This window comes from Pelophylax lessonae (assembly GCF_965119305.1).
Source record: "Pelophylax lessonae genome assembly, chromosome: 5".
NCBI lineage: Eukaryota > Metazoa > Chordata > Amphibia > Anura > Ranidae > Pelophylax > Pelophylax lessonae.
This window is the reverse complement of record NC_138772.1, coordinates 90,079,491-90,098,321: the sequence shown is the minus strand read 5'-3', so window position 1 is coordinate 90,098,321 and position 18,831 is coordinate 90,079,491. Positions and strand designations below refer to the sequence as shown.

Genomic DNA, 18,831 nt, shown 5'->3' with positions numbered 1-18,831 from the left:
TTGGGGTGAAGGGGCTGTTGCAGTCTTTTTAGTAGCAGAAGCCACTATTAACTTTTAAAACCACACAGGGCAGTATCCAATGGCTGTGAAGGCACAAAGGGAAAGATTTTTTTACCAAATATTTGGTAAAAATTAGGGATAGACCAATATGGTTTTTTCAGGACCTATACCGATATTTTGGTCACAACGTATCGGTATGGGCCGATATTTTGTACATTTAAAGTTTTGAAAAATAGACCTCTTTTGACACATCTGGTACTGAACATGTTAATTTTTGTTTAATGCTTAATGGCTGGCTTGCTGGCACCCTGTGGTGGGTGGCTGGCAGTCTAGCACCCTGTGGGGGGTGGTTGGCTGTCTAGCACCCTGTGGTGGGTGGCTGGCTGGTATAGGGCCTGTGGGCGGCTGGTACAGGACCTGTGGGTAGCTGGCTGTCTGGCACCCTGTGGTGGGTGGCTGGCTGGAACCCTGTGGTTGGTGGCTGGCTGGCACAGGGGCTGTGGGTGGCTGGCTGGCACAGGGGCTGTGGGTGGCTGGCTGGTACAGGGCCTGTGGGTGGCTGGCTGGTACAGGGCCTGTGGCAGGCAGGTACAGAGCCTGTAGGTGGCTGGCTGGTACAGGACCTGTGGGTGGCTGACTAGCTGGACAGGGCCTGTGGATTTGGGTGGGTGGGTGGCTGGCTGGCACCAGGCTGCTGTGGGTGGGTGTATGGCTGTGATACACTCCCACCAGACTAGTCCCGACTCCAGACGAGGCTGTCCAAGGCGAGGGAGGCAGCCTAAGAAGGCAGAATGACGTCACAAAAATATTGGCAGTATCTGCCAGTTCCGGGGCCGATACCGATATATCGGGGAAAGTGCAGATCGCCCCCCGATATATCGGCCTTGCCGATAATCAGCCTATCCCTAGTAAAAATGTTTTGTTCTGTGAGACCCAACTTACCCCACCAAAGGGAAAATGTACAAAAATGTTATTGACTGGTCTTGGTCCCCACCCTTTATCGCTTCAGAAAGCAAACCTGTTAAGAAATGAACCAGTACAATAAGATGGGTATGACAAAAAATGTGGGATATCCCGCGCTACCTTAATAATAATATATGGCTTGTCTTGTGATGGGTGGCTGCATACAACCTAATTGTGTTCCCACAATGTTAATCAAATAATGAGTGTGTGTGTTTTTGTGCCTAATGCCCTTAATAGTGTCAGTAAAAGAATTGTGTTGTAAAGTGCAAAGTCTAAAATCTTCCTCCTTGGTGTCCTTGGTAAATAGTAAGTGGATCATATATAAATATCAATATCATAAAATCAAACACTGGTTCCTAGGTAAACTCAAATATGGTGATTGTATATGTGAAACACAAATAGGTACTGTGAAAACAAAAAGCTAATGAATGGCATAATCGCCCCTGTAATGGACAGCAGAATACAAAGGTTCTCCACTTCCTCTGTGCAGCAGTGTCACCTGACTCACCCACAACAGGTGTGAAAACCTTTGTATCTTTCTGTCCATTACGGGAGCTGTTTGTTTTAAATTTAAATGTAAGTTACTACTTTTAAATAAATACCTTCTTTTAAATTACTACACCATGAGGATCACTTTTTTTGCATGAATCTTTATATGGAGGAAAAAACGCAGTTCAAAAGGGCCACACACACCACTAAAGAAAGGTTATCTGTATATTCAGAGGAACAAACTAGGAGGTGGAAGGACACAAGAGGAGCCCACCGTGCATACCCCAGCATATGGGGAAAGGCGAAATTTGACCTAGTCAGAGAGGTCAAACATAGAAGTAAGCGCATTGGTTGAGAGGTGGTGGTGATCACCAAAGCGCCAGCACTTTTCTAATTACAGATTATTATAATGGACTCCCTTATGAATTGTATATACATATTGTTATTTTGAGGACTTTTTCAGTTCATGCGATTATACTGCAATATTGTGATTTAGCATTTTTCTTTTTCAGATTACACATTGTTTCACATTTATTTGCACTGTTTTAGAGTCTACCTAGGAACCAGTGTTTGAATATATGATATCGATATATGATCCACTTATATTTGTGTATTTACCAATACTATTTATGAAGGACACTAAGGAGGAAGGTTTCAGACTTTGGTTGCACTTGTTCTTGATAATATTATGGATTTACTCATGAATTGCATGTACATGTTGTATTTTTCAGGATTTATTTTTTTGTTTATGCAATTATATTGCTTCTGCAGATGCTTCTTTTGGCCGCGAACCTTTCCATGCTGCTATTTAAGAGGAGCTGTCACTCTTGAGGGGTGTTTTTCTTTAAACTTTTATTTTTCAGATGGGGCTCCTGTGACCCGTTCAAGGCTCCTGTGTCCTGGTTAAGGGCTCTTATGTTTAGGCTTGGGTTATTTTCTCCACCCCTCATTTTTCTTTTGGCACTGCTTTTGGATGTCCCAGTAGTTATGATTTATGGAGCGCTGTGTCCGTCGAATGAAAGGGAAAATGGGATTTTTGTACTTACCGTAAATCGACGGACACAGCGCTCCATAAATCATAACTACTGGGTTGTATTGCTTCCTCCAGGACTAGGACTAGGCAGAACAAAAAAACACCTGGCTACCCCCTTGGGCCGTCCTCAGCTTGGTATATAACCCCCCTCTCTGCTCTAGGTAATCAGTTTAGTAGCAAGCAGTATAATAAGTATCAGAACTCCATAGAGGGGTGGGTGCTGTGTCCATCAATGAACTGGATTTTCTCTTTCGCTAATTGACGGACACAGCTCCAGAATCTTGATCTTTGGGTTATTCTGCCCCCCTACAGGAGTAGGACAATAGGCAGGAAAAAACTTCACCACGCCTATGGGGCAGTCCCAGGGGATATACTCCCACTTCCTGCTATAGGCACTAGTCAGGAGTAAGGACCTAGTTTCTTGCTGGGAGCCCTGGTCCTGGCATTTTTTTTCCTTTTTAAATGGATTTTTTTCCTTTTATTATTTTCTGTTCCTGCCCACTGGACAGGGGCTGACCAGCGAGTTAAACGTCTCACAAGGACGCACAGACCTGGTCACAGTCTGAGTCACAGCATGCCCCTGGCCCGCAGCACCCCCATTCCGATGGTGCAGTGGTCTGCCTGGAGTGGTAACCACTCTGTTTCCATGGTGGGGTAAGTAGTGTCCCCCCCTTCCTCTGTTTGCCTTTTGGGGTGAACGTGGGATCCTCCCTGGGACGGTCGGACCCCCGGGTTCCCCTCCTTCCCACTAGCGCCCCCCTCATTTATTGGGGTACCCTGGGGCCACCCCCCATTTACCTACACCTAGCTCCGCCCCAGGGGTGGCCATACATGTAATGGGGGCATTTTCCTGTTGGGGGCTCCTGCCAGGGCCCCTCCTTACTGCCCATCCATTTCTATGGGTCCTGGGAGCTGCGTGGGTGCTGCATGATGCCATCATTTTGTCGTGGAGTGAGTCTCAGGGGGTCTCCCCTCGTTCTTTCTCGGTGACTCGAATCTTGGAGTTTGTCCAAAAAGGTGTAGATCACCGGGTGGCCTTTGGAACCATCAAGGGCCAGGTTTCGGCTTTGACGATTTTATTTCAATGCCCGTTGGCTGAGCATTCCTTGATTCACACCTTTGTTTAGGATGTCGGAGTTGGCTGCGTTGTCTTGTCATTCACCTTATTTGTTGGTTTACAGAGACAAAGTGGCGCTTCGTCCCTGCCAGTCGTTTTTTCCTAAGGTTGTTTCTGGGTTCTATTTAAATGAAGACATTGTGTTGCCTTCCTTGTGTCCTAAGCCTAAACACACTATAGAGATTGCCTTGCACACTTTGGATGTGGTTCGGGCAATCGGGGTGTACCTGGCGGCAACGAAGTTATATCGCAAATCAGAATCATTCTCACGGATAGAGCTCGTAAAGGGCTGGCTGCGTCTGCTGCAAATCATTTCCAGTGGGTCAGGCAGATGGTGGTGCAGGCCTATTCTATTAAGGGTCAGGATCCTCCTTTCCCGGTTAGGGCGCATTCTACGCTTAGTGCCTCTTGGGCCTTCCATCATCAGGCGTCAGTGGTGCAGGTTTGCAAGGCGGCTACTTGGTTATCTGTGCACACTTTTACAAAATTTTACAAGGTGGATGTGTTGTCATCTACGCATGCTGCCTTTGGCCGCAGGGTTTTTCAGGCTGCTGTTGAGAGGACTAGTCCTCTTTGAGGTTGTATTTTTCAGGTGAGCTCCGTTATTCCTGGTTGAGCTCTTTGTTACCTGGTTGGCTAGGTTTTGCGTTTTGGGATTTTTTTCTGCTTTTTTTTTTTCCCCACTCCTCATGCTTGGCACCTATTTGGGACTTCCCAATGGTCAGGAAGACTCTGGAACTGTGTCTGTCAATAAACGAAAGGGAAAATTAGATTTGTCTTACCGTAAAATCCTTTTCTCTGATGTTCATTGATGGACACAGCACCACCCCTGTATTGAGTTGGCTTATATTTTTTCTGACACTGCTTGCAACAAAACTGAGTGCCTATAGCAGGAAGTGGGAGCATATCCCCTGGGACTGGCCCATAGGCGTGGTAACATTTTTTTTTTTTCCTGCCTTGTGTCCTACTCCTGTAGGGGGCAGCATAACCCAATGGTCAAGAAGATTCTGGATCTGTGTCCGTCAATGAACATCCGAGAAAAGGATTTTACGGTAAGACAAAAATCCAATTTTTATAAACTAAAAAAAATAAATAACCGTAAAGTTAGCCCAATTGTTTTGTATAATGTGAAAGATGTTATACTGTGTAAATGGATACCTAACATGTCATGGTTTAAAATTGCGCACCCTTGGGGAATGGTGCCAAACTCTGGTACTTAAAAAAAAATCACCATACATTTTAAAATTTTTTACAGGTTACCAGTTTAGAGTTTCAGAGGAGGTCTTGTGCTAGAATTATTGCTCTCGCTCTAATGTTCGCGGCGATACCTCCCATGTGTGGTCTGACCATTGTTTACATATGCAGATGTGACCTACGTATGTGTTTGTTTCTGCGTGTGAGTGCATGGGGATAGAGGTGCTTTGATTTTTTATTTTTGTTTTGATTACTTTTATTCCTATTACAAGGAATGTAAACATCCCTTGTAAAAGGAATAGGGCATGACAGGTCCTCTTTATGGAGAGATCTGCAGTCTATATTTCTCTCCTCTAGACTGGAAAGCCTGAGATAAAAAAAAAAAAAGATACAAATCTGGTCGTTGGTCAGTTATATGGTAAACTTCCGCCGCCGGCGGATTCCTTCTCCATCTCGCCGATCGCACAGGTGAGCCGGTAGAAGCACTGGAGGGTGACGGGCTGAACTGCTGCTATGATTGTTTTTACAGTGCAGGGAATCGCCAGCAGAAAAAAAGATGTATGAATGATGCCTGCAGCTGCACCCATCATCCAGATATTACCACTCAAAGTTCAAGACATCATGTAACGTTCAGCGGTATGGAGGTGGTTAAAAAGGATAATGCTGATTTAAATGTTTGATTTTACAACCACTTTAATTTTTGAACTTGTTTGCTTTGGTTTCTTTGTATGTATGGATTGCATGGGTTGTTACCGACGTGGTGAAAATTTCATGTCAATAGTAGAAATATTTTTAGAAATATCGTTACCTAGAAAAATGTGGACATGTTCAATACTAATTTTACCCGCTGTGCATCCCATCCCTCGATGTTTTTGACCCTTTGTACTGCTAGCTTATAAAATGAGGCATGCTGGGCAGAACAGAGGTTATGTGGGGGCTAGCCTTTAACGTTTCTCCTATAGGTGATGGTATAACTTGACTGCAATAGAATTTCTAAATTCCTGTGTCCCTCAATAGACTGAAAAAAAAAAAAAAAAAAGTAAATTCAAATGCAAACAGTTAATTGTGTTTTCTTCTCAGAGGGGTCTCTTTCAATCAGGGTCCCCAGGATACTCAACTTACAAATGGCAGTTTTCAATCGCATAGTAGGAGTGCTGTCACGCTCCCATCCCCCACATCTGTTGCTGTGCATTGAGCCTCTTTGACCGTTTGGCTGGTATTCTAAGGAGATCCAGCTAGGTAGCTTGGATTAAAAATGTAGATATGGCCGCCTCCTCCTCAGATTTGAAATTCTCAACAAGAAATGTTTTCATCTCTCCTTTTGTCTCCTCTTTTTAGTTATTTCAAGCACAGATATATACTTTGACTTGATTGACCAACATATTCAAATATTACTGGTGTGAATCATTTTGAAGTGATATGTTTCTTCTATTATATGAAATATATTATGTTATGGGGAAAAGAAAATTGACAATATTAAAAAAAAATAAAAATCACAAAACTTAATGACCAGGCTTTTCAATCACAAATAATATAGCACACATATGCAGTGTGTTTTTGTATGCTATTTAATGAAGAATTATATGCAAAACTTTTTATTTTTTTTATTTTTAATTTTGGATAGAGTAAGGGAGGGTTATAACCCCTCTAAAATTTTTCTTTTTGCAATTTGTGTCCCCTTGGGAAGATTTAGCTTCACTTCCTGTCCTATAACCAAAACAGGAAGTGAGAGGGAATCCCTTCACCATTGGAAGATTTCCCCTCTCTTACTTTTCTGAGGACAACCTAAAACTTGGGATTTTCATTTACGTTCACTTTCAATGACCAAAGTAAACAGGACTAATAGAGAGGGTGAATCTCCCTAATGGGGGGCACAGTCAGCAATAAAAACTGGTACAAAAAAAAAAAAAAAAAAACGTTTTGCCTTTAGTTATGCATTAAATGTTTTTAAGAAATACTTGCAATAATTAATGCAGTCATGTATGCATGTTCTGTATTAAGCTAATTTATAAAATCCTTATTATAAACTGCTTTAGGTTACTGCCTACTTCTCCCTCTCTGTAATTTGTAATTTAAAAGCCATTCCACCGAGAGTTGATATATTAGTTTCTGTTGGAGGGTGAAAAATGTAGTCTTTCAGAAAGTCTGGTGGTGAGTTTATGTGCACCTGATTTTTCATGTTCACATACAGTGGGAAAAATAATTATTTGATCCCCTGCAGATTTTGTAAGTTTGGCCACTTACAAACAAATGAAGGGTCTATATTTTTTATCATTGGTGTATTTTGAATTATCGAGACAGAATATCAAACAAAATCCAGAAAAAAACATGTGATACCAATGTTCTAAATTGAGTTGCAGTTCGGTGAGTAAAAAAGGTATTTGATCCCCAAGCAAAACATGACTTAGTACTTGGTGGAGAAACCCTTATTGGCAAGCACAGGGGTAAGATGTGTTTTTTAGCTGGTTCTCAGGTTTGCACACATCTCAGGAGAGATGTTGGTCCACTCTTTACAGATCTTCTCTAAATCCTTAAAGTTTCTTAGCTGTCCCTTGGCAACTTAAAGTTTCAGCTCCCACTACAAATTTTCTATAGAATTAATGTCTGGAGACTGGATAGGCCTCTCCATGACCTTAATGTGCTTCTTCTTGAGCCACTCCTTTGTTTCCTTGGCAGTATGGTTTGGGTCATTGTCATGCTAAAAGACCCATCTGCAACCCATTTTCAGTGTTCTGGCTGAGGGCAGAAGGTGCTCATCTGAGATTTTACAATATATGGCCCCGTCCATTAGCTCCTCCAATGTGACAAAGTCGGCTGGTACCTTTAGCAGAGAAACTGCCCCAAACCATAATGTTTCCACCTTGAGTTAATGCCAAAGAGTTCAGTTTTGGTCTCATCTGACCACAGCACTTTCTCCCAAACCTTCTCTGAATCGTATAGATGTTCATTGGCAACCTTCAGATGGGCCATTACATGTGTCTTCTTGAGGAGGGGGACCTTGTTTGCCCTGCATAATTTCAATCCATGGCAGCGTATTGTGTTATCAATGGTTGTTTGACGACTGTGGTCCCAACTGCCTTGAGATCATTTACAAGATGTAGTTCTGGGCTGATCCCTCACTTTTCTCACGATCATCCTTGCCCCATTATGGGAAATCTTGAATGGAGCTCCAGACCAAGGGCATTTTAATAGGTATTTTGTATTTCTTCCATTTGCAAATCATGTTCTCATTTGGAGATTTCCACAGGAGAAGAAGCACCCACTTATTTGTAGCACATGTAAAACTCCAAAGTGGGCAGGACAAAGTGGGGAAATATGATGGGGGAAATGTACTATAGGAGTTGCCAAAAAGATATCTGAGCTGAAGATGAGTCAGCCCAACAGGCCCCACTGCCAAGTAATATTTGCTTTTGGGTAAAGTAATCCTTTAAATATATTCCAGAATAAATTAGAGAAGCGGAACATCTATAAAATAATGCTTATTAATCAGAAGATGTTTTGTGGCGCCACAATTCCACAAGCTCTCTGCATCTGATCTTTATTTCTGATTCATGAGTCCCGACGTGGCAGAAATGTGCGTGCAAGCAATGCTTCTTCCAAGTTCAGACAAACACAGTTATGCTCTACAGTGTGCAGAGCATAGAAGAGTCTGAGTGCTGGAGGCAGAATCTGGTCAGAGGAGTCAGTGCAATGAAAGCATCGCCTTCTGAGATGAGAGGGAGCAGACTGCATGCAGAATGAGAAGACTGTACTGTATAACAGAATGGCATTGGAAGCTGCAAGAGACTAAAGGCTGCATGGTCTAATGTTAAATACTGTACTTCTAAAAAAAAAAAAATAAATAATAATAATAATTTGTTAGACACATGTCGTTGTCTTAAATTGTTAGGAAAATACATGCCAATATAAATAGCTAAACGACAAAATTCTTTTATCTGACTTTGTTAACCTTAAAGCGGTTGTAACAGCCGCCCAAAGTCTTGCACTTATAAAGCTTGTCTGAGCTTTCAGAACAGGGGGCGAAGAGCTAAAGTTACTCACTGCAAAGCTATGTGAGGAGAGCTCTGAGAGCTGATTGGAGGGAAAGGACACACACCCCTTCACAAAGAATAGAGGTAAGGCTGTCAATCACAAGCCAGAGGTCCCTTCCCATTACCTTTTCTCTTTCGTTCATTGACAGACACAGCTCTTGATCTTCCTAAACCTTCGGTTATACTGCCCCCTACAGGAATAGGACATTAGGCAGAAAAAAAAGGCTGACTACGCCTATGGGCAGTCCCAGGGGGTATATTCCCCCTCTCTGCTATAGGTAGTTTTGCCTAGTCAGGAGTAAGGACCTAGTTCCTTACTGGAATCTATGGTCTTGGCAATTTTTTTTTCTTTTTAGATTTTTTTCTCCTGTTTTTTTTTTTTTCCTGCGAGATCTACAATCAACTGCCTGACTGGGCGACGGGATGGATAATCTAGATCCAGTGGTCACCCCAGTCTGGCTAGTGAGCGCGCGCAGACCTTAGCTCCACACTAGGTCAGCCGTGGCATAGCCCCACCGGACAGGGGTTGGCCCGCGGACTGGCCTCGGTGGGTCTGGTACGCTGATCTGGTGCAGCTGGTCGCCAACATTCCTTGGAAGCTTCCTCTCAGGGAGGATCTGCTGTCCCAAGGGCTAATCCACCATCCTGCTTTACAGTCTCTGACTTAGACGACTTGGCTGTTTAAAGCCAGGTGCTGAAGGATAGGGGTTTGTCTGAATTGGTGATTCCTACACTGTTAAAAGCTAGGAAATCTACTTCTGGGAAGATCTACCATCGTACATGGAAGACGTATATTGTGTGGTTTGAGCCTCTTCCTTCTCCGTGGCTTGGATCTTGACCTTCCTTCAACGGGGGGGTTGAACAGATATTGACCTCGAATACTATCAAGGTACAGGTGGTGGCTTTGGCAGACTTCTTCCAATGATCCTTAGCCACACACTCCCTGGTGCGTACCTTTCTTTGCGGTGTTTGACATTTGGTTCCACCAGTGCGCTCTACACTGCCGCCTTGGACTCTTTTTTTTTTTTTTTTTTTTAAATCCGAAACAGTTTATTGAACAAAACAGAAAATTCTCAGGCTTCACAGAACAAGCTCTCTTGCAAAGAGAGCATAAGCAGTCAAATATATTAAACATAACATCCCCAGAAGAATGCATTCCCATCAAAACAGAGCACAGCTATGCCCCCCCAGGCATGGTTACACAATAGAGCATACATTTCCCACCCCATATCCACAATCGAAACCCATATGGTACTATTGCAATAAGCAATCCATGATGAGATCTGCAGGGGCCAGGCCCGGTTGTTCCAACCACCCAGCCCAAATTTTGTCATACTGCAGTGGGACACCTCTATGCTGATAAATTTGTCGTTCATATCATAGAGTAGTGCCAACGGCCCTCACCCACATCTTCAGCGAGGGAGGGGACGGAGACGTCCAGTGCTGCAAAATAAGTTTCCGGGCCTGAAAAAAAGACTTTGACAACGCCAATCGCACGTTGACATCAGGCGAGTAGTCCTCCACCATACCAAGGAGGCACGGCTTCGGGTCCACCGGCACAGATAAAGAAAATGCAGCGTTAACAGTCTGGAACACTGCCGTCCAATACCTGTAGAGCTTGGGGCAACGCCACAGAAGGTGAATGAGGTCTCCACAATCCCTACTACACCTGGTGCACAAGGAGTCAGTTCTAAGACCCATCCTATAAAGACGGAGGGGGGTGCGGTGGACCCGAATGAGTATGTAAAGTTGGGAGAGTCGTTGCGCAACGCTAAGGGAGCATGTACGCACCGACTCCAAGGCCTCATCCCACTGATCATCGCTGATATCCCCAACATCTACCTCCCAATGAGATTTAGCAGGGCTAGGAAATTTCTCCAAGTAATCACCTTGGACTCTTAATTTGGTGCTTTCTGTCCTCCAGAAGCCTCCCTATGAGAATCTTCAGGAGATTCTTTGCTTACGCTGTCTCAGAAGGTGGCTTTTTTGGTGGCTATCGCCTCTGCACGCAGGGTGTCGGAACTGGGGGCATTATCCTATCGTTCACCTTACTTGGTGATTCACAGAGATAAGGTGGTTCTTCGCGACTTTCCGTCGTTCCTTCCAAAGGTTGTGTCTAATTTCCATTTGAATGAAGACATTGTGTTGCCTTCCCTGTGTCCCAGGCCAAAGCACCCTAAGGAAATTGCCTTGCAAGCCTTGGATGTGGTTCGGGCAATTAGGGTGTACTTTGCAGCTTTGGAGTCTTTTAGGAAGTCAGTCGCTCTATTTGTGCTTACAGAGGGGCCTCAAAAAGGGTTGTCCGCTTCCTCGGTGACAATTTCCAGATGGATCAGACAGATGGTGATTCAAGCCTATTCCATCATGGGTCAGGTTCCTCCTTTCCTTGTCAAGGCGCACTCTTCTCGGACGCTCAGTGCCTCCGGGGCCTTTCGTCATCAAGCGTCGGTGACGCAGGTTTTCAAGGCGGCCACCTGGTTGTTGGTGCACATTTTCACCAAGTTTTAAAAAGTGGATGTGTTGGCATCTGCAGATGCTTCTTTTGGCAGCAAGGGTTTGCAGGCTGCTGTTTAAAGGATCTGGTCCTCTTTGAGGGTGTATTGTTTTTTTCAGGTGGGCTCCAGTTGTTTTGGTTGAGCTCCTGTTGCCTGGTTGGCTACTGAGCCTACGTCAGTAGGCTCTTTACCGAGATCGGAGATGCATGGAGTCAGACTGACACCTCGCATCACCGATCGCCGCTCTGCGCGCCCCTGAGTGTATTCTCCTGCCACCGTCATATGACGTCCGGTCAGGATAATACAACCACATTCCCGCCATCATTCTGCTATAGGGCGGACAGGATGTGGTTAAAATATATTTCTCTGATGTTCATTGATGGACACGGAACCCACCCACCCCTCTGTTTTGTTGTAATTCTTCTGACACCGCTTGTAACAAAATGGAGTGCCTATAGCAGAGAGAGGGAGTATACCCCCTGGGACTGCCCATAGGCATAGCCAGACTTTTTTTCTGCCTAGTGTCCTACTCCTGTAGGGGGCAGTATAACACCCAATAAAGCTGTGTCCATCAATGAACATCAGAGAAATTGATTTTATGGTAAGTCAAATATCTAGTTTCTCTTGGTGTCAAAAATAACTTGTCAGAAGTGATTCATGCTGATAGTAGAGGAATGACAGGGGTTAATTTACCAAAGCTAGAGAGGTCCAAATTAGTCACAATTCTGAAAAGAAACCAGCTTCCAGGTTTTATTTCTAAAGCTTAATTAAACAAGCTGAGGTTAGAAGCTGATTGGTTTCTTTGCAGAACTGTGACTCATTTTGCCCTCTCTAGCTTTAGTAAATAAACACCTTAGTTTTCTGGATTGAAACAAGTACACACTATAGTGGATATGCTTTGTTCATATTTCGGGGGGAGTGGCTCCAAGCTCAGTGCAGTAGGTTTAAAAATACATTTTCTTGTAATAAGCCACTCACATACGGTACTGTAATACATGCCTGTCGATCATGGGGTACGCTGTGATGGTGCAGTCCTGGCGGCAGGCAGATTCCCGTGTCTCGCAGCGCTCTGGTTGTTACGGTGGAGTCCGGGGCTCCAGGTGCAGGGAGGAGAGGAGTAAGCCATCGCATCCAGAGGACTTTTATGTCAGCGGTGGGCGTGTCCAGGCGCGCGTTCGGAGCATGCGTGCTCGTTCATCAGGCCTCCCGGGTAGCCATTGCAGAAGTGGTTATGAAGATGCTGCTGATTAGGTGTACAGGGCAAGGAACGTCACAGTCCCACCCACCTCCTCCAGAGCCAAACGTACACACTGTGCTTCAATGGATTGTCCAGGGGGTGGACACTTAATAAGGATAAAAATGTATGTGTATAACATAGGCAAGTTTTTAAAAAAAAAAAAAGAACCAGGGTAAAAATATGGATAAAAAGAATCGGTAATCCAAAGAGATGTCATAAATAGTGTGATAACGAAACATGGAAAAATAAAAATAAGAAAGTAAAAAAATACAAATTAAAAAAATTTAAAATGAAATGTGGATGTGGTTTGCAAAACATATACATTCATATAAATATTATCTATGTCAAATATCTATTTCACACAGAGCTGCTTCATACTCTGTGAGCTGGCTTGAGACTCTCTGTGTGCATCTGGTGCGATTTAGCACCAGCAACATCTACTCCATGCTTTTTGATCTTCCTACTGCATTGAACTTTATTCAACTCCTAACATTGTCTCACTGACTTTTGTTCAGAACTATTGCCCCCCCCCCCCCCCCATATACATTTTTACGTATCAGGCTCGCTGTCACTATAGCGCTCATCATCCTCCTTTTGTTCATATTTCATGTTTGAAGTTTTCAACCACGTTAAGTCCTGGTTCACACCAATGTGGATTTGAAATTGCACTACTTAAAGCCGCAGATAAGTGATATTTACACCTCCGATTTCATTGTGGCTTTGGTTTGCAGAAGTCTGTGCAAGTTTCAAAGAAATCCTAAAAACGTAGTGCAGGAAATCACCTGCACGTTTAAGAGATATTTCCAGTACCTATAGGTACAAATGACGCATGGGAGTTTACTCCCACTTTAAGAAACTAGAAGATTTTTGAACGAACAAGCAAAACTTCTTTGAATGCTTTATGAAAAATCATTTGAAAGTACTTTAAAAATGTTGCTTGATTTTAACAGTTTAGAATGAATGTAATTTCTGCATGAAAATCATATACAATGTTGGAATTTATTTTGTTTGAGAAAAAAATTTCCATCCTGCCTCTTTGAATATTCTCATCACTGTTGTTGAAAACAAGCGTCAATTTGATCCCAGTAACAATTAGAAAATAAAAAATGTCCTGAAAGCAAAAAAAGTTTTGGATTAAATTCTACTAGTGGATGGCCAGTTTAAAATTCGTTCTACCTCTTAACCTGAATTTGCTTTGTGTATTTGGATGTTTGGAAGAATGCGTGATCCTTTGGTGCAGGGGTGGGGAACCTTTTTTCTGCCAAGGGCCATTTGGGTATTTATAAAATCATTCGGGGGCCGTACAAAATTATCAACTTAAAAAAGTGCCTATTATATTTAGAACAGAGCCAGAACTATACAGGAAGCATTGGCTCCGTTCTGACAGATCAGCTGAGGGACACAGACTCAGCTGCACGGGGGGCCAGACCAAATGACTTTGAGGGCCGCATACGGCCCCCGGGACGTAGGTTCCCCACCCCTGCTTTGGTGGTTAATGAAAGCTTACTTTCTCAATGTTCTTGGTGGACAATTTAGTAATCTTGCATGATGTAGTTACATTCAACAGTCTATCCATCCACACAGGAAATACGCTTACCTGCTGAGAGCTATGAAAAGGTTTCAAGTTTATCAATGATTTTTATCCTCACTAAAATGTTTATTTTAAATAAATTGACTGCGAGTACTATTAACAGATGTGTATGTTCTAGTTCCCCAAGGTGTACAGATCTACAGATCTTGTTTAGCATTGGATTTATATGTCCTGTGAAGCATAGCTCCTTGTTCTATATAATGAGCTGATACATCTTACAGATTGCTTGCTTATTTGTCAGTTCCTGCAGTGTCCTTCAATTGCATTATTGTAAGAGAAGGCTTTAAACATGTAAAAATATATTTTTTTTTTTATTCACGGTAAATGGACAAGTACTTCATAACTGTCATTCGCTCGTTTTTTTTTTCTTGATGGAGACTTGGGTCAGTAACCATGTCCTGCAAATGATTTCTCATACCACCCAACATTCTGAGATGGGACAGTGGGGGAGGCTTTTTTCCATCACTACTTTTTACTGCAATTATTTAGAGATATGATGAATGGTTTAATGCAGTAAAAATAAAAAATGGTAATTAGTATACGTAAAGGCTAAACTTTTGTGGATTAAATGTTAATTGAAGCATGGAAGAATAATACCCTCTGGTCTCGCTGGAGAGATTTGCTCCTTTATTCGTCCTGCTAACCATTGTCATTAACGGAAAGTGTGGGCAAAGCCCACATTTTGAAATTGTAACCAGAAGAATGGGTGACAGTAAATCTCCTGATGGAGACACCTGTTCTGGTGATAGCCACGGCAAGAGGAGACTACATTTTATTTCCCTTGAGCTTGCAGGACAGGAAATTAAGGGAAATCTCCTTTAAAGGGTTTTTAAAACCTAGGAATGAACGTCTCCCATATAGTTCCTTTTGGTCCGGTAAATATACATTTGAGGCTTTTTTGTTATATCTGTCCAGAAAGAGCAAAAAATACCTGTTGATCCAGCCAGAAATCTTGTGAGTTGATCACTTTCTGTGCTCTCTGTCTTAGTTGCACTCTTATCAGTTGCATTGTTCCCAGCTCTCTTTGTGGACTACAAAATTCCTGCTCTCTGTTATGGAGAAAAGGTAAGGTGAAGGTTTTCTTTAGTGTTAAAACCCATTTCTGTCCTGGGTGACAACATTGTTCTGCCATAGATATAGAGTACAGTAAGTGAACGTATTGACCCAGGGACAGAAATTGTGTTATTCACAGGATTATTAGGAGGTGATAAAGGAGAAAAAAAAAAAAAGCCTGAAAAAATGAAAACGAATGCAGCCCACAGGGTTTTAACCCTTCTTAGTCTAGAATTGAAAGAAAATGCATACACTTTTAGGGTCCATGCACACTGTGGTTTAAAAAAAAAACACCAGTTCTTATGGCAGAAAAAAATGCTCATAGAGAGTGTTTTTGTACAGGTGTTTAGGAGCGTTTGGCATCTTTTTCTGCCAGGATTCTCCTCTCAAAAATGCAAACCTGAAGGTTTTTTTTCTGCTTTGAAGCACTAAGCTTTATTATGCCTTTAATCGTCCTAATGTGCATGGACACACATGATAATATTGAGCTGCGTCTACAGGCAAAATGCAAAGCTCCTGAAGAAGCAGCGTTTTTAAGCCAGTATGCATGAGCCCTAAAGATTAAATCTTTTAGAGGTTGATACAACAGACCACTAAGAAGGCATAGCGAGTAAATAAACAGGGACAAACTTAATCTGGATCCAATTGAGGAAAAGTTAGGAGCTATGGATTGCACAGTGCTGCACCTAATTTGTTAGCCTAGCAATCCAAATAGAAGGTCACTTTAACTTGTAGGCCTCATGCACACTGGACGGTATAAAAACGCCAGTAGCTTTCTAGTGAGTTTTTCAGCGTTTTTTAGCTTTTTTGCATTGGTGTTTTTCAGCGTTTTTAGCATTTTTTGTCAGTAGCGTTTTTTTTTTACTTTTTTAGCTAAAAATCACCTCTCTGCTATTTCAGTAACTCTGACTTTCCCACAGTGCAATGCTTGCCAGAATTGCATCACATGGGTGTTCACACCCATGCAATAAGATTTAGGTGCAGGGAAAAAAGGGCCCTACAACATTTTGGTGCAAATGTGGACCCTTTTTTTCCCCGCATCAAAATCGCATTGCATGGGTGTGAACACCCATGTGATGTGATTCTGTCACGCTCACTGCATTTTGCAATCTGTTTTGGGGTGTACTTCATGGAACATTAAACCCCTGTTCATATTGGGCAGATTTGACATGTCAAATCGCATGCCAAATCAGAGCCTATTGCCGAATTGGTGCAACCCAGACTTTGTGGCACTGCACTGATTCCCAAAAGTAGTTTCTGCACTACTTTTGGCGACTTCAGGGCGATCTCGATAGACATCTGTGCATGAACCCGCACAGATGTCTGTCAAATCACCCTCAAAGTCGCACTGACATGCAAATCACCTGAATGATTTCAAACCTGCCCTCAATGTGAACTGTTGCCAGCAATAGGCTCAGATTTGACATGCAATTCAACATGACAAATCGCATGCCAAATTTGCACAATGTCAACAGGGCTTAATGTTCCATGAACGATACCCAGAAACTGGTTAATTGCGATGCAATTAGTTGTAAAGAGAAAAGGGTCCTACAACATTTTGGTGCAAATGTGATGCAATTTGAGCCATACAAAAACTTGGCTCAAACTGCATCACACAGACATCACATGTGATGTGCACAGAAATGTGGTGCGTTATTGGTGCAAATCACATGTGGTGTTTAGCACGCACCAGTGTGAACCCAGGCTATATTCCATGAACAACACCTTGAAACAGAACTCAGGCTTAAAAAAAGCAATGGAATAAAAAACGTCCAAAAACGCCAGTTAGCACCATTTTTTGGCGTTTATCAGCGTTTACTGCCGTTAGAGCGTTTTTACAGCCACTAAAAACCCACTAGTTTTCATTTTTTTTTTTTTTACAGCCAGAAACTGCCCCTGCCAAAAACTGCTGATAACAGCCTATGTGTGCATGGACACATAGGATTAACATGCTGGGGCGTTTATTGGCTGTAGAAAAAAACGTCTGACACCAAAAACAGCCGCTGTAAAAACGTCCAGAGTGCATGATGCCATACAGTTTACAAAATTGGAGACATTATGGGCAACTTTTATTCGTTCATTGGCAAGTTTATTGCATAGGAAAATGCATGTAGGGAATTTTCAGATTTTAGATTTGCCTGTGTAAAAATGTCTCCATTAAAGGTCAGAAACATATCTTTTGTTTCACTTCTAGGTTTATGATACTTTAATTTAGGTTATGTATTGGCAAATGATATTAGCTGCCTTTTTGTGTATACAGTGTTACATTTCCGGTTCAGTGCCCTTCTTTATTTAATTTAATATTTTCTAAAGTCTATTGTCTGCTAGAGTAAACTGATAATTACTTGCTCACTAAAGTCACACCATCTCAGAAAGGTGAAAAGAAAAGAGAATTTCACATTTCATCCATGAATTCCCTAACCTGGTATGTGTGATTTGGTAATTGAGCAATTATTGCTCGGTTTAAACTCACGTTTTCTGTGTCTATGGGGTTTACATCTGTCAGGATGTGAACATGTTTCATAAGCAATGCTCATGTTCATTATGGTGTGTGTCTGGCGGGGGCTTGTAGCGTGAAAGTTTATGCAACATCAGTGCCTGCACTTTTGGTTGGAGACATTCTTTGAGACATTGGTGATCTACCTTTACAGTTTACTCGTGTCCTTCATTTTTTTTTTTAACCAGCTTTACCAGTTTTTTCACACTGCAAGGCTAGCACAGTGAGGCCAAATACTATAAGAGCACATTTAAGATTTATAAATCCTTAATAAGAAGCTTGTTCCTGACCACCTCTTAGTGTTGTTTGACCACTGTTGGTGTTATAGGTGGGGAGTTGTCACAGGTTTAACACAATGCTATTTTCTGTCCACAATTGCAAGTAGAGGGGTTGCAAATATACCTAACTAAATTTGTGCCTAATTTGCACTTTGTGCACCTGATTTTGTTGTCAACTTTTTTGGTAAATCTCCATCAGTGGCTTTTGGTCAATTTTATTTATTTTTTGAAAGAATAACATTTTATAAATTTGAATTTACGTACTTTTTAAGAATGCTTTAAAAAATGTATGTAGTAAGTTTTTATTACAGGATTTACCAATAGCATACTAATTAGAAAGGGAGAGGCAGTACTTGGATATTTATTGGCAGCCTTTGTATAATTGACTAAAGCAAGCCTGTACCATTAAAACATTTTTATCCAGAATATTGTAGAATGTAAAAACCTCTCTAAATTGTTTTTTTTTTTTTTTTGATCTTATCTGGCATATTTCAAATGCTTAAAAGTCATTTTGAAGTTTTTTAAGTAGGTTAGCTGCAGTCTGCTCTGCGCAAGGCACCAAAAATAGGAAAGTATGAAAATAAGCAGCATTTGGCTGAAAAAAAAAAAAACCTGCCTCAAATGTTTCAATGTGTATGCACATATTCTAATTGCGCATCAATGCATTGTACTGGCAAGAATACACATTCATTCTGGCCATTGGATACATTTACATGCTTCAAGCATTTACGCGTGTATGTGTGTGTGGTTATTTTTCTGCTCAAAAGCTCTCGGAACGCTCCTTTGGTGTGTGTGTGTTTTTTGTTTTTTTTTTTTCTACCTGTAAGCATCCCTCTACAAAAATGCCTTTAAA

At 42.1% G+C, this 18,831-nt stretch overlaps 1 protein-coding gene across 9 annotated transcripts in view; it reads left to right on the top strand.

Annotated features, from left to right (window-relative positions):
* Positions 1-18,831, top strand: part of PARD3 (par-3 family cell polarity regulator) — a 901,610-nt gene that overhangs the window by 460,753 nt on the left and 422,026 nt on the right. The window lies entirely within an intron of this gene.